The following is a 15,364-nucleotide window of genomic DNA, read 5'->3' as shown; positions in this document are numbered from 1 at the left end:
GCTGGCAAAGCGTAGTAGATCCACTGATATCACAGAATAATACATAAAACAATACAACAACAAAATAACACCACTGCAGCAACACATGCACAAACATAGGCGGGAACGATCAAGCAGAAAAATACAGGATGAGAAAAAGCAAAAAACCCAAAACAAAACAAAAAGGCAGCTCAGGTTCAGTCCACTTAAGACAGACGATCTTACCTCTTGGAGAGAAATAGTTCTCGGAAAGCATTCAGTAAGACACAAAGTATCAGATATCAATCATTGTACTAGTCAAGCTGTTTCTGCTTAGTCATACAGTACTGCTACAAGAGGACACTTTGGGGAAGGTTCAACAGCTAAAGAGCACAGCTGCAGCTGTGTACGCATATCTGAAAGGTACATTGTCTTCATCAGATAAATGTGGAGAAAATATAGCTATTTGGAATCAGATGGCGTATCAAAGGGTAACCTTGACTTCTCTTGTGCACACACAAATATTTCACTTGCCATCCCAATCAGGAGATCTGCAAAAAGCCCATTAGACAAAAGGCCAGAGGAAATGTGATCTGATATTATGAATCAACTGGATACAGAAGGCATCGACTTCAAGGAGAGAGAAAGAGCTAAGTGAAGAACAGAAAAGGATACGTTTTGGTACTTTAGAGCGCGCAGAAGGCAGAGAAGAAAAGTGCAAAGAAAAGAAATGTCAAACTTGGAAGTACGATCGAAACCTTACAGATAATCTTACTATTTTGGCGCCACCTGGTGGGTAAAATAAAGCCAATAAACAACAACAGTCCTGGTCTGTAAATATCTGGTGCCACAGCAGTTGTGTGTTTTTAAGAAAGTGGCAATGTTCAGCCCGTTTTCTGAAACAGCCCAAACATTTGCACAATATTAACTGCACTGATTTTCAAATATCTTTAGCATTTGCAGCAGTAAATATAAGCAAACTGACGATGCGACCTCAGGCTTAGAAAATTAGAATATTTCAGTATTTTCTGATGTTATATATCTCAAACCTTTAATTGGTTCAACAGGCAATCAGTTAGTGGTTTACGTGATACTTAACAAAAACAATATTGCAGAAAATATTGCTCTTTAAGAGTTAGCTAATACAGTACATCAGCGAGCAAGTCATTAGCATCACTAACCATAACTCTGCACTTCCTGCCACCAAATAAGTGCTTATTATGTGTGCATCATTCTAAGTTTCTGTGTATTGGCATGACTGCAATTTATGCTTTTGTGTTCCACAAACACACTTCTTTAAATAATTCAACTAAGCATTTTTCCACAAATAACAAACAGGTTCCTGACATTGCTAACAAATGGTATACTGGCACAGATTTGCTTAATTAAAGCTGTGATGAAACTGGAGGCTAATTTATGAATCTTTCTGGAATGTTTGGCCTGCCTGCGAACATTATTCTTATCTTCTGACTGTTTGTCAAGGTAATCGAGTGATCTCTGGATCAATAGTCTCCTGTTCCATTGGCCAAAAAACATCCTTGTTGATCCCACCAGACAATGAGGCCACACACTTCTACATTACCTTGCAATGGAGAGTCAACGGAAAGACCTTGTAATGTAGTAACCCCACAGTAGCCTGTGAAGGGCACCAGGAAGAGAGGTGTTTGTGATACAGCCTCCATTGTACTCTGAAAAATGTATGTGTAAGTCTCAACGTTAAATGTTTTTGCAGGTTTCCTCTCTGCATGGTGAAAAGGTGAAACCCGCTGTTTGAAAATGAGCCAGAGTGTCACTGGCTGGCTCATTTACACACAGATGCAGTTAATCATCACTATTTATGGGCATTTCACTGCTGGACAGTCCCCGAGCCAGCTCTGAACCTCTGTTGCTTTTATGGCTCACTAAAATGAATGCAAATTCAAAGGCTTTCCATTGTGCTATGTTAAAATGCCAGCATTTCCACTGGGACTAGAGGTCAGCTCGTCCTGGCTAAATATACCATCAGTGAAACACAAAAGACTTAAAGGTTTTAAAACAAAAAGATATTTAGTCTTCATGGACATTACTGGCAATGCATTTCTAAGTGTAGTGCTGGATGAATGCATTTCCTGCCAGCAGTTTATATTAAATGGACAATGAGGACATGTGTGACCTTCCACGCATCTTCCAAAATATGCAGCTGCTTTTATTAAATATATAGACGTTCCCATCCATCTCCATGTTCAAAAAGCAATCCATCACACCAAACAAACAAATAACCTGTTTGATCCACCCAGTCAAAGGCAACCCATCTAGGGTCAGAGTCAGATTAATGGCCATCCCTTTTTAACCTCTTTATATAGAATTTTTTCCTGTTTGGAAAGCCTAGATTGAAAAGCTTTAAATCATTATCAGCGATAACCTTATCCTAATTCTGCATTTTGGAGAAAGGCAAAGCGGATGTCTTTTGGAGTGTGTCATTTAGAATAGTTAGTCTTTGCTCCCTGAATGCCAAGACTTGAGAGAAAAATTTTATGAAAGTAAAAATAATATATTCATTAGGGATGTACGCGATTAGTTGACTAATTGTTGCTACTGGCACTAGTCGGTACCAGACGTGGTAGTCGTTTAACATTTGATTGATGCCCAGTAAATTGCTGTGTCTTAAATGTTATGGAGCATCTGCCACCAGAAGGAGCATTGTTTATGAGAAAGGCCATAAATCTTTAAAGCTATGTTTTCATTATTGTTATTATTACTGTTAGTTGTTTTAAAGGCAAAAGAATGCGATTGTGGATACAACGGACAGAAAAGACAGTGAGGAGTTCAGTCAGTTGGTGGCGGGCTTAGGGTAGAGCCCTTATACCTCCACGTTGAAAGGAACCAGTTCAAGTGGTTGCCTACTGGGTAAGGTGTTCCGATTGGGCATGTCCTACCAGGAAGAGACCCCAGGGTAGACCCAGGACACTCTGGAGAGACTCTTCTTCATCCTTCTTCTCCCTTTTTGCACATATAATGTGCAATGTTTATAATGCATAATGCAACATACCAAACAGCAGCATTTAAATTATGATTCATTAATGAAGAAAAACAATAGACATTTTTTGTCACTGTCTATTAAACTGCCAGGAACAGTTGCCGGGAACATCACTAGTTAGAGTTAGGGTTGGGATCAGCAGCAATGATGACTGAAGTGATGATACGAAAATGTAGGTGACCTTATTTGAAAGGTAACCAGTTTCTAAAAAAAGATTTTTTAAAAAACCCAACATGGCAGTGTGGTTATATTTCAAACACTAGGCCTGGACGATTAACTACAATACATTGGTTAAATCCATCCCATGTTTCTTTGTGGGGCCTTGTGATACCATTTTCATTTTAAATGGAAAATAAAGTGGTGGAATCACTCTTATCTCTAAACAAATGGGATCTCTGATCACCTTCCAAAACAAGTGTCTGCTTTCATTAAATATGAATCATTTTACCATGCACCTCTCTATTTCCCACAGTCCAACATACTTACATCACAGTCCAAAAATAAGATGATTATCTATTATCTTAAGTTTAATACTACACATTGTGCTTCCTCTGGGAGTGTGACACCTAACGTAACCTTGTGTATTCACCATCTTAATGTACAATACCATGCCAGGCATTTTTTAGACTTGTAGTCATCATGCACTACCATCAAGAGGGACTCTGATCGTCCCAAATTCCTTGTACCGTGGGACAATGAGCCCAAACATACAGCCACAGTTATAAAAAGTGAAGAACAAGGAGTCCTGCTACAGATGCTATGATCCCCACAGAGCTCTGATCTCAACATCATGGAGCCAGTCTGGGATTGCACAAAGAGACAAGAGATTCTGAGAACCTGAATTCATAAAAGAACTGAGGGAAATTCTCAAAGATGTGCGCAAACTCTTACATTCCAAGTATTCCTGTGCTTGAAAGTAACGTTTCAACAACACTGGATCCATTTGAGTTCTATACCAAAAAAGCAACAACATTTATCCTACTTTGAAAAGAAAATATTTAAGAATTCAAAAGCAACTTAACTTAATACAGCTGTGAGACATGCTCCCCTGGTAAAACAAAGGCTCACACAGGTAGAAATCCAGTCTGCATGATGGATTCTTTTCAAAGTTAGAAGAAAATAAGATTTGAAAAATAAACACCAACTAAACTAATGTCAGAGCAACATGTAAACAGCGCACAGACACACAGTCTCTGTATCTCTACTCATAAAATCAAACCCTTCTGAAACCTTACACCAAAATCTGACGTGCATCTCCCAAGAAATCAAAGAAGGGCCTACAGCTATAGTGACCGGCCTGTTCAGTCCTGGTGATTCTGCTTGTGCATTTCCAACTTTCTCTTCTCAGTTTTCATCAGTGAGAGACTGACTAACGTCATCTCAATATGAGAAAAAAATGATCAATAGATGGACTCACAAATCCAATTCAATTCAACTTATATTGTGCCAAATCACAACAGTCACCTCAAGGCAGTTTATATTGTAAGGTAAAGACACTACAATAATACAGAGCAAACCCCAACAGTCAGATGATCTCCAACAAGTACTTGGCAACAGTGGGAAGCTCTTGCTATCAGTTTACACCGCATAGAAAACATGGAAGATGACTACAAGGTAATCAACACATACAGTAACACAGCAGCACGAGCATGAATGCAGGCAATGATGTCGGCCTCTTGCATTGGTTATGTCGTAGGCTCTACACAGATTCCCAGCAAAAATCTAAATTCAAAGCAACCTCCGTGAAGCCCACATTAAAAAGCAAATTCTTTTGCTTAGGTGGTTTCAATCATGGGGAGACACAGCGGTGTGGTGGTTAGCGCCGTCTCCCTGGGTGCTCCCCACAGTCCACAGACATGCATGGGGTTAGATTAACTGGTGCAACTGACTATAGGAAGGTAAGCCTATAGTCTACGTGTTGGCTCTGAAACAGATGTTGAGGGTGTACACTGGCACAGCGCCCTGTGACATGGACATGGATGGGCTCCAGCCCCACCGCGACCCTGAACTGAATAAATGAACAAAAAAATGGATGGAGGGTTTCAATAACAAATAAAAGGCACTTCCTTCATTACCAGCAAACTGGCAGATTTCAGTGAGTCCAACTTCCTCCTGACAGGACGCTCATTCACAGCAGCTTACGAGCTGTTCTGTTTGATTTGTCATTCCCTGTGTTGAGATTTACTTCCAGCCTCTTAACCGAGAATTTCATTTGGCCTCTCACGGATGGGCTTCTGTGCCTCAGCCCCTGTGTGATCTCATATAAGGTCACACAGGTGTATTTCTATCCTACAAATCTAGCCTACTGAAGCCTTAGAATTAGACAAGTAGTGCAACTTAGATGTTAAAACCACAACAATGACGCGATGTCCCAGTTTCAAACTTTTACCAGTTGCTGTGGTTTCAGTGTGCAGTCTGAAAAGTGAACCACAGATTAAAAAGCACAGGCCGAATTCCACAGTTAGAATGAAACTCGTGTGAGCCACAACGTGTTTATGTTCCAGCGCGCTCAGTGAAACATGTTAAGCTCCTGCATAATAACTAGAATAACGCACTGTCAGCATTTGCAAGTTGCATGCTTTGTAGTATTAATAGATGCTGGTGCAGAGACTTTCAGTGCCTGATGCTGAAAATGATTGGAGATAATGGCAACGCCCAACACAGGAAGCATACAGTGGTTATAAGAACAATGAAAGAGCGACAGAGACACTCAAAGAATCCTGAACAAAAGTGTTTAAATGTAAACTTAGACACACTGAAGTCTTACAGTGTGTTGAATTAATGTGGAACCTAAGCTGCAGTGAGTGATTTCATTGTTTGAATTTATACCCGTCTGTGGAACTGTGAAACTGAGAGGTTGACAGAGGATCAAATAAATCTCACACAAAACAGTGACTGAAACACAGACACGGAGAGAATTGATTGAGTCTATACGCATAGTGTCAGAGCTTTGAAAATGACAATGAACACTAGCTGCTCTTTTGGTAATGATCAAGCTAGATTCTATTACAGCTCATTACATTTTGCTTAACTGAGGCATTATCAATATACTGTGTTTATTCTAAGGAGCTTAGAAAGAAAAGCGTCTTGACTTCTTTAAGCTGCTTGAAAGAGTTTCAAGTTTCACGAGTTTCAAGCAACTTAAAGAAATTCAGACGCTTTTCTTTCTAAGCTCCTTAGACTACGATGACCTGGATGACAGAGAACCTTCACAGGTACTGTGTTTAGACTCCGTATTACCAACAAACAGCTCTACTGCACTTACTGAGGTGTAGTTGCCATCCTGGGAAAGTGTGTGCCCAACCACAGTTTATATTCAAGCAATCTAATTAAAAATATGTCCTGCCCCCGTCAATCAACAGCTAACTGCACAGGTGCTTTTTATACCTCAGATTGTTGCTGTTATGGCTCTGTACTCTGTCCTTTTATGCAGAACATCTTGTCTTTAAAGCAGCTTGTGGATAATTATTCAAGACCGTTTGCATTTTGATTCAGACTTGATCTGAAACTGTGCATGTGCAAACCCTTGATGGAGGTATGACTCAGAAAGGAGAGAGCATAAGTGCCGTAAATTGCCTCTGTGAGCTGTTTGAGACTCTGCTGCAGCTCCAGCTGCTGCCTGTGTGGATGAGTGGACCAAACACTTGTCCCTTTTACCTCCTGCACTCCCCTGAAGAGACGCGGCACCATGTTTCAAATTCCTCTGCACTGAAAACTGAGATGTCTTCAGACAGAGGTTAAGAATAATCATATTCTGGAAAAAAAAGAAGAAGGTATAAATGTTAATCACTCCAGTTACTTTAAGTCAGAAAACTCCCACAGCCTGTTTGTTCAGTTCTGGAGGAGTGTGCACAATATTGACTTGTTTACTCCTTGTGCGCTTGCGTTTGTGTGTGTGAGTTGTCTTTTAATTACAAACACGCCTGAAGGACTCCATCTGTAATAATTATCGTTCATTAACACTGAAATGAGGATTTTGTTTGTTTCTTCGGGAGCTGCTGTGGATTAACAGCATTATTCAGACAACAGCCAGATTAGACACAGAGACAGGGAAGCGTGCAAAGTGGGAAGGGGCTATTTTTAATGTGTAATCCGACGTGTAATCCCTCCCATCCTCATGTATACCACCTAATTAAAATAGCTTTTTTGATATCCAATCAGTCCTGCACCCTGAAGAATAAGCAGGAAAGAGAGTGACGAAAGAAACAGGAGTAAAAACAGACATTTACTGAGCACCAAACAAAGGAGTCAACAAAACCAAAGAGCTCACTCCCACTCGTGTACTCGCTTTGGATGCTAAGCTGAATCCAACGTAACGCTCATGCAATCTTCTGCAATCTACAATCTTACAGTCTGACTGTAGGTCAATCTGTGTGTGTGTGAACAAAGGACGCCTTAAGAGAGTGGCCAGAGAGTCCACAGACAGTTCAGTGGCCGTCAAGTTAGATTAGGCTGTTCTCAAAAATGATTTGTATTCACATTTGTCTTTACACAACTTGTGGATTTTTCCAAAGCTGCATGCTGGCAGAGCTGGAAACAGCCATGTTGTGTGCAGGTGGAATAATGATGTTAAGAATTAATGGCAGAGTGTGGGTGTTCCTGATAGCATGGTCCAGATGTACACCCACTTTCTTAACTGTTTTGCCAATTCAGGGTCGGAGGGGAGCTGGAGCCTGTCCCAGCTGTCAGTGGGCACAGTGTAAAATAAAGTTTCTTCATTTCACCTTCAAGCAAATGATGCTTTTAGAGCTAAATAACTAAATAATTGACTATCACATTAAAAACAATGTGTTTATAGGGACTGTTTGGTTAATCATCTACAAATTTTGCTCACTAGAAAGCATCACTGGGGTGATGCTGGGCCTCAAGGACCAGCCTGCAGGACACTGGTCCTTGAGGCCTGGAGTTGGACACCCCGGCCATAAGCCAATCAATCAATCGCCACTGATTCCCATTTAACACTTTGAGGCTTTAAAATGTCAAAGCCAGTGGGTGATGTCATGAGTGTACTTTGGTTGGTGAGTAATAGGTTAATCAAACATACATTATAGATAAAGTTAATTACTTGGCTTCTCATGTGCTTTTGTTACTGAATGCACTTAATACAGTGAAAAGCTTTTACCTCACTTTGCTGTAATAGGACCTGCTGTTTACTGAACTGCAACATCACTTTTTAAAAGCAGCGCATTTTGTCAATACCTTTTAAGAAAAGCACATGATTTGGCTCAGGAAGATTGTACTTGTTATAGTCTTAGCAGGAATCAGGTAATAGCAGCATTTGGGAACAGCAGAGGTATTTGCTATGTGCTGGTAACCTTTACACCAGTGGGAAAAAAGTAGCTTTCAAGTGCACTCACACCTCAGCTTTGAGAAATGTTTATTCGAGCATTGAACTTCACTTCCTCACTCCTACTTCCTCTGTAAAACAAATGTCCCTACATAGTCTATCTACAGCACCATGTTTAATCACTCATATTCAATCAGTCACTCACCTATCTGGTGTTTAATCAAGGTGTAATTGCCTCTGACGCTTAATAGCACCTCAGCTCCTTAAATCTTGATTAAAGCTTTTGTCTCTGTGGTAATGTCCATTTTTCCACGCACATCTTCTATCTTAATAAGTAGTAATGCTGAATTATGATGTGATTATTGAGTACAGTTTTTATTATGTGGTACTGGTAATTGGCCAAATCAGTTTTCGCTGGCCTCCCAGGGAGCTCCCTGTGAGCTTGTAATCATCCCAGCTTGGCTTTGGCATCACCAATCAAAGTGGCAAACTCCCTGCTTTGTTCTTAGCTGAGGGTAACCCACTTCTGTCAGAGACAGCACACACAGAAACACAGACACACAGCGACACACAAACTCAGAGCCTTTTCTCCTCTTCACTGAGAGAATTTGACCGAAGCCCCCAATGTTAATATGGAAGAAAAAATTTACCAAAAACTAAAACATTTTAACTGCTTTCCAACAAGAGTAAAGGCCTGTCCAAATATGAAGAAATCTGCTTGTTGCCCATTGCACTGACACTAACATTCCAGGCTCTGTTGGAAAGACACGCTCTTGTATATTTCACACCCTGACATGTGTCAGCCCACAGTATCCTTTACGGTCGGCTTCTTCTTTGCATGATAGATCTTTAACCTATCGCGCAAATCTGTGGATGGCACGGTGAACTGCATTCGCAGACAGTGATTTCTAGAAGTGTTACTGAGCCCGTGTAATGATATATGACAGAATGAGCTCTGTTTTTGTTCACTGTTTCCTGAAAGCTTAAACATCAGAGGCATCCAATACTGATTTTCAGCCTTGTCCCTTGCACACAGCCATTTCTCCAGATTCTCAGAATCTTTTAATGGAATTTTGTACTCTAGATAACGACACCAAAATCTTCACAATATTATGTTGAGGACCATTATTCTAAAATATCTGGAATAATTTGTAGATGCAGATGAACCTCTGCTCTTTTTATACCCAGTCACATTACTGACCTCTGCTCTTTTTATACCCAGTCACATTACTGACCAATTAACGTAACTATTTACAAAATGTTCTTTCAGCTCTTTAATGTAATACTGCTTTTCCAGCTCTTTGCTGCTTCTAGTCCCACGTTTTGAAGACATCTTCATTTTCTCAGTTTAAACATTTGATATGTTTTCTTTGTTCTACTGTGAATAAAACATGAGAGACTAGCAAGTCAACCTTTTTTGGAATTTTGATTGAAAAATCAGTAGTGCTCAGTGAGAGATGAGAGAAGCAGACAAAGCTGCATCCCAGTGAGCTGCTGTGAATATGCAAAGAGATGCGTGCAGGGCTGAAAGGATGTGTGAACTGAAACACTCTCACTTGAACACTAAACATACTAATCTTCAGGCCAGACAGGGTCATTATCGCTGATGTATTAAATTAGAGCTCTCGCTTGGCTACATTAACATATGAGAAAAGTATTAGTACAAGAGAGGCCAATCACGTATGCAAATTCAAAGCAAGGGGGAAAAAATCTGCTAAGGAAACGGAAAAAGGTAGAGCCGCTTATCAATTTATGACTAGGTGTCAGTTTAACATGAATGATTAAAGCGAGGGGGCTCTGGTAAAAGTCTGCTTTTGATGATGAGGGGGCAAATGCAGGAGAGGATTAATGGAAGAAGTTTCTGATTGTTCAGACTGAACTCTCACTGACTGCTCTCAGGCTGCTTTGAGTCTTTTTCTACTTTTTCACTTCCATTGTAAATATTCTTATACAACAGTGTTATCTTGCTGTTTTCTCACAAGATCAAAAAGTCTGCTATTGTACCTTTAAATAAAATAAATGCACCCGATTTAAATTGGGGACCACTCCTTCAAGGCTTTTTTGTCTTGCAGTTTTCAGCACTAAAGCTACATCGACCACAGACAGATGAAGTGAAAAACACTGACACTGATATATATATATATATATATATATATATATATATATATATATATATATGACCAACAATATTTTCACGGCCTTTAAGGTGTCGCGGATAAATACAACAAAATAAAACCAGTACCAAAAAAAGAAGACGAGCTACTGTAACTCACATTGCTGAAAAAGTTCGCGCTGGCTTGAATAGACAGTGCATCACAGTTTGCTGCCTATTGAGCTTCATAGTCTCAGACCATTCAGGGTGCCTATGCTGACCTCTGTCCACCACTGGAGCATGGAGCACTGGAAGACGGTGGCCTCGTCTGATGAATCAGGTTTTTCTTTGACAACACGTGGCTGGCCGGTGTAATGATAGTTGCTATTGTTGAAGCTACCCACAGGGGGCGCTCTGGAATCAATAAGATATACAGAGTAGAAGAAGAAGTTATCGTGGTAGAAAGAATAATAAACAGCTAGCTGAAGCTAGCACCAGGAGCAATTCTTGATGTTTTATTCATAGAGGAATAAGAACATTACATGGTACCAGGAGTCGGGTTAAGAATAAGAAGCAACGCAACAAGATGGATGCAATAAAACCGCCAAGTCCGTTGAAACTGACTGGAAACGTGGATGCAAGTTGGAGGACTTTCAAACAGCAGTTCAAACTGTATATTGCAGCTGTCGGAGTGGATCGATGGGCAGATGAAAGGAAAATAGCCATGCTGCTCACCATCGCCGGCACAGAAGCAATAGAGGTCTTCAACACGTTTGTGTTTGCTCAGCCCGAGGACAAAGATAACTTTGATGAAGTCATGAAGAAATTTGACGAGCACTGTCTGTCAAAGAAAAATGAAACATACGAGAGATACGTCTTTCGCTCACGCTTACAGCATCAGGGTGAGTCATTTGATACTTTTCTCACAGACCTCAAGATCAAAGCTCAGTCCTGCAATTTTGGTGATCTCAGAGACTCTATGATACGAGATCAAATAGTGTTTGGAACTAATGAGAAGAAGCTCCGACAGAAACTGTTGAGAGAAACAGAATTAACGCTGGAAAGTGCTATAAAGATAAGTCAAGCCAGTGAGCTAGCACGACAACATGTACTGACGTTTAGAGAGCCTGTTCAAGGAGCAGCGCAACAAGAAAATGAGGCAGTGAACGCAGTGTCGATTAAAAGAAAGCCATGGAGTAAATTCAAAAACAACGACAACAAAAACAAAACGTGTGACAATGAAATGTTCACTTGCAAGAGATGCGGAGAGAAACACAGACCAAAACAATGTCCCGCATATGGAAAAAAATGTGCAAAATGTAAAGGACAAAACCATTATGCAAAAATGTGTCTCTCCAAAAACAAGGGACAAAAAGTACACACTGTGCAGGAAGACACAGATGACAGTGATGATCTAAGTGAAACATTTTTCATTAAGATGGTGTCACATGAAGAAGATGTCAATGCACAGTCTTCAAGACATAACACTGGCCAAAGTGTTAGTTCAGTCACAGATGATAAATGGACTGCTCCACTGTTAGTCAATGGGACATTGGTAACATTTAAAATTGACACAGGGGCCAAAGCTAACTTGATCAATGAGAAGGATTTCAAGGCACTGACTGAGAAGCCTAGAAGATTTACAGAGAAAGTCACGCCGCTGAGGGCCTACAATAACCAGCCAATACAAACAAAAGGAGGATGCAGACTTAAAGTGACAGCAAAAGGCAAACAGCATAACATTTTGTTCACCATCGTACCTGATGGACACGAGTCACTTTTAGGAGATAAAACATCTGAGGATTTGGGACTAGTAAAGAGGATCTATCAGATTAATACTGACACCATGAAAGAAGCCAAACAAGGCAAAAGACAGGAACACCAAGGGCATGAAGGAAGTTCAGACATTATCAGTAAATTTCCTTCAGTCTTCAAAGGACATGGAACATTGCCTTACACCTACCGCAATCCATGCCCCAAGGAGAGTGCCTGCTCCATTACGGACAAGTTTGAAAAAAGAGCTTGAAAGAATGACTCAAATGGGTGTCATTGAACGAGTGGAAGAGCCCACAGACTGGGTGAACTCTATCACTTGTGTCAAGAAAAAGAATACAGGTGCCTTAAGAGTCTGCCTTGATCCCAAAGATCTAAATGAAACTATTAAAAGAGAGCATTATCAGATCCCTAAGAGAGAGGAAATAATGAGTGAAATGGCAGGAGCTAAGTTTTTTAGCAAACTGGATGCATCACATGGATTTTGGCAGCTGAGGCTAGACCCAGAAAGCAGCAGGTACACTACCTTTAACACGCCATTTGGGCGTTACTGTTTCCTGAGGCTCTCATTTGGAATTAAATCAGCACCAGAGATCTTCCACAGGGCAATGGAGTCCCTGATCGAAGGGCTGGAAGGCACCAGAGTCTACATAGATGACCTCGTAGTCTGGGGAAATACAAGGCAACAACATGATGAAAGGCTGGAGAAACTTTTGTGGAGAGTTAACAAGAATGGACTTAAACTGAATAGAGACAAGTGCCTCTTTGGTGTTTCAGAGATGACCTTCCTGGGAGATAAGGTTACAAGTGAAGGGGTGGAACCTGATCAGTCAAAGGTACAAGCCATATTGGATATGCCAGCACCCACTGACAAAAAAGGTGTCTTGCGAGCAATGGGGATGATCAACTTTCTGGGTAAGTTCATTCCTAATCTTACCTCCAAGACAGCATGCCTAAGGGAGCTGCTACAGCACAACACAGTGTTCGAGTGGACGGCCCGGCATGAGAAAGAGTGGAAAAAATTGAAGGAAACTGTAACTACAGAGCCGGTCTTGACATTCTTTGATCCATCAAAGCCAACAAAAATTTCAACAGATGCCTCAAAAGATGGCTTGGGAGCAGTTCTGCTCCAAAGGAACAAAGACAAGTGGCAACCTGTAGCATATGCGTCCAGATCAATGACAGAAACTGAACAACGCTATGCTCAAATTGAAAAAGAGACTTTGGGCTTAGTGTTTGGGTGTGGAAAATTTCACAGCTATGTATATGGATTACCAACCTTTACAGCAGAGACTGATCACAAACCTCTCATCTCGATCAGAAAAAAGAACCTCAACGACATGTCACCCAGAATTCAGCGCATGATGATGGTGTTGCAGCGCTATGATTTTGAGCTGATCTACACGCCTGGGAAATATATCGTACTTGCGGATGCTTTATCCCGAGCGCCAGCACCAAGTGGTGACAGGTTAGTCAGCGCTACAGCCGAGGAGGCTGAAACACATGTAAACATGGTAACTGCCTCACTCCCAGCATCAGATGTCATGTTGCAGCAAATTGTACAGGAGACGACAAAAGATCCAGTGCTGCAGAAAGTATCCCACCTTATACAGAATGGGTGGTCAAAAGGAGTCTGTCCAGGGTTCTACTCTGTGCGAGCTGATTTATGCATGGCTAATGGGCTGGTGCTGAGACAAAACCAGATTGTCATACCGCAATCCATGCGGAAAGACATGCTTCAGCGTATCCATGAAGGACATCTTGGAGTGGAGAAATGTAAAAGGAGAGCGAGAGAAGCAGTTTACTGGCCAGGCATCAACAGGGATATTGAGGAGATGATACAGAAATGTGAAACATGTCTCAAACATCACTACAAACAAACAAAAGAGCCAATGCTGGCAGCAGATCTACCCACTGCACCATGGCAAAAGGTAGGCACGGATTTATTTCATCTGGATGGCAAGGACTATGTTTTGGTGATTGACTACTATTCTAATTATCCAGAAGTGGCACAGCTTTCCAGTACATCAGCACAGTCAGTCATCACACACATGAAGGGCTTTTTTGCCAGACATGGAATTCCACAGTGTGTCATCAGTGACAATGGTCCACAATATGACTGTAGAGAATTTAGTGACTTTGCAAAACAATATGGATTTCAACATATCACCTCTAGTCCCTTGTATCCCCAAGCGAATGGACAGGCAGAAAAAGGAGTCCAAATAGTAAAGAGATTGTTCAAAAAAGCAAGAGACAGTAAGACCGACCCTTACCTGGCTCTGCTAAGCTACAGAGCTTCATCCCTGGAGTGTGGGGCATCACCTGCTGAGCTACTCATGCATCGCAAGCTCCGCACCACACTTCCACACATTTCCAAGGAAAATGACAATGCACATGACAACAAGCTGACCGACAAAAGGATGAAACTCAAGCACAGACAGAAAATGAACTATGACAAAACTGCAAGGCGTCTGGAACCTCTTCAGGAAAGAGATGTTGTGAGGATTGCGGGTCCAGATTTCTGGGACAAAAAAGCAACAGTTCTCAGCGAAGTAGGGCCCAGATCGTTTGCTGTTCAGACAGAGAATGGACAAGTGTTAAGAAGAAACCGGAGAAGTCTGTTAAAGACACAGGATGTTAAACATCAGGACACAGAGACTGGAACTGAACAACGAGGTGCTAACCCTGTTGAGCACCACAGTGAGCCTCCTTCAACTTCCCCAATGTCTGAGATACTGAGAAGGTCTACCAGACCTAAGAAACCTACAGAGAGGCTCATAGAACAAGTGTGAACTGTTGTGGTAAAGAATTGTTAAAAAATAATAATAATAAATCACAAGTAAATAACGGATAATAATTCATTTAGAATAGTAATTGTTCACACTTAATTGAGACCTACTGAGTTATGTGTTACTGACTGTTCAAGTTGTCACAGGTGAAGCGTTCTAATGTGCTTGAGGGCTGTATGGGATTCATTTGGCTCATTCTGGAAGATGTAAGGTATACATTTGGATTTATTTTGTTTGACTTGTGCTACAACTTTTGGTTATAAAAAAAAAAGAGAACACTACTGAATGTAGTTTGTTGCACAATTTATAACATGTTGAATGTTAGACAAGAATGTTCAGATGTTACCGAGTAACAGTTCTCTTTGGAATTGTGCTTATTATAACACCAACCTGTTTGGAAAGGGGATGTAATGATAGTTGCTATTGTTGAAGCTACCCACAGGGGGCGC

The 15,364-nt window shown here is 41.0% G+C and overlaps 1 protein-coding gene across 3 annotated transcripts in view; it reads right to left on the bottom strand.

Annotated features, from left to right (window-relative positions):
- Window positions 1-15,364, bottom strand: part of LOC147309736 (carboxyl-terminal PDZ ligand of neuronal nitric oxide synthase protein-like) — a 253,409-nt gene that overhangs the window by 5,104 nt on the left and 232,941 nt on the right. The window lies entirely within an intron of this gene.

The sequence above is a fragment of the Aulonocara sp. 'chitande type north' Nkhata Bay genome, linkage group LG17 (genome assembly GCF_057382095.1).
Source record: "Aulonocara sp. 'chitande type north' Nkhata Bay isolate Kocher_YH1m ecotype deep benthic linkage group LG17, A_spYH_male_GT1.1, whole genome shotgun sequence".
Taxonomy (NCBI): domain Eukaryota; kingdom Metazoa; phylum Chordata; class Actinopteri; order Cichliformes; family Cichlidae; genus Aulonocara; species Aulonocara sp. 'chitande type north' Nkhata Bay.
Note: the sequence above shows the minus strand (reverse complement) of the source record. Positions and strands in the feature narration are given on the sequence as shown.